The sequence below is a fragment of the Lepisosteus oculatus genome, chromosome 1 (assembly GCF_040954835.1).
Source record: "Lepisosteus oculatus isolate fLepOcu1 chromosome 1, fLepOcu1.hap2, whole genome shotgun sequence".
NCBI classification, from domain to species: Eukaryota; Metazoa; Chordata; class Actinopteri; order Semionotiformes; family Lepisosteidae; genus Lepisosteus; species Lepisosteus oculatus.
In genome coordinates, this window is record NC_090696.1 from 18,554,962 (window position 1) to 18,556,671 (window position 1,710).

Here is a 1,710-nt window from a genome sequence, read left to right on the forward strand (position 1 = left end):
CGCTATTGCGCTTGCGCAGCAAGTTTCGTAACTAGGGTGCGCAGTCGCAGTGACGATCAAGAAAGGCTGCCAGCGAGAGGCTTTCTGGGATTTGTTGTTTTTGTTTAAGCTATACTGTGCAGATGATGCAACCGGTGTTTAAAAAATAACGTTTAGCCGGACTAGTACATCTAGAACACATGAACAGTAAATAGCTTATAAAAAATCAACCCTTAGTACCTTAATTATTATGTAATATAAGTCGCATTTTCCTTTTATAATTTATATCGGAAATAAATCCAAACCAGGGCGAATTTTTAAAGATATACGTTTGTATGCTCATTCCCCACGCTATTAATTAATTAGATATAATAACCAATAACAGACGTCAATGGAGCCGCAAAAAGTATTAACACCTAATGAACAATTTAATTTCCAGAAAACCCAAGGTAATGCTTGCTAGGATGGATGAATGTCCAATAAGCTGAGAACAGAGCCCAAAGTGAAATAGGCAGTTCACCAAGGCGTGCGTTTGCAGTACTTATCATTTCATTTTAAGCATCAAACTCTTACAGCATGCTTACAGTATTTTGTTACCACATGTTACATTACAAAAAAGATTCCTAAAATGTCCCAGCAGGCATATCACCTTGCAGCTCACAGCTCAGAGCTGGCAGCCCACTGAAGCTCAGCAGGTGTGAGCCTGGCCTCTACCTTGTGGGGAGACCTCCTGGGAAAAGCTAAGGTTGGTGCTGGAAGAGGTGTTAGTGGGGCCAGCAGGGGGCACTCACCCTGCGGTCTGTGTAGGTCCTAATAACCCAGTATAGTGATGGGGACACTATACTGTAAAAAAGATACTGTCCTTTGGATGAGACGTAAAACTGAGGTCCCGACTCTCTGTGGTCATTAGAAATCCCAGGGCGTTTCTCAAAAAGAGTAGGGGTGTTACCCCATTGTCCTGGCCAGATTTTCCCCGGCTTTCACCAACTGTGACCCCATCTATGAATTGGCTTCATTACTCTGTTCTCCTCCCCACTGGTACAGTAGCTGGTGTGCAGTGAGAGTACTGGTGCACCATCCAGCTAGATGCTGCACATTGGTGGTGGTGATAGAGTGGAGTGTCCAGAAAAGAGCTATATAAGTGTGAGTAATTATTATTATACTACTACATACTTACACGCACATCACTAAACTACAGGAAAGAGTGACAATGAATTGACGGTTGCCAATTCTTTCTTAATTCACACTTTAACTCCTCCCAGACAAAATAAATGAATAATTGCGGTTAAGATTTAATTTCATTTCCCTTTATTTGAAGTCTCCTTCTTCATTTTGCTTAAAGCGCCAGCGAGGAGGAGAAATAGAAACATTTAAAAGCCATGAAATGTTCCAGCTTGGAGCGGAGACTTGCGTAGTTTCCATCCAATTTTCAGTTCAAAGGGGTACTGCAAATGCGACAGACTGCAGATGGAAGTCAAGCCATTCAAACAGACTTATTATAACAATTCTCTTAAAATGCCAATTAGTCCCGGCTCAGAAAAAACCCCAGCGGCTAGCCAAACAAATTGCATCTCTCGGCGTAGGAGTTGTGTCTGTCTCTCTGTCTGGCACTGAACAGCATCTCTTTGTGGGAAAGTCGGGGTTGAAACAGCTCTCAGTTACACAGTGGGCTTAATTATTTGCATAATTGTAATATCTCCATCCCAAACTGTTTCATGGGTGTTTATAGGT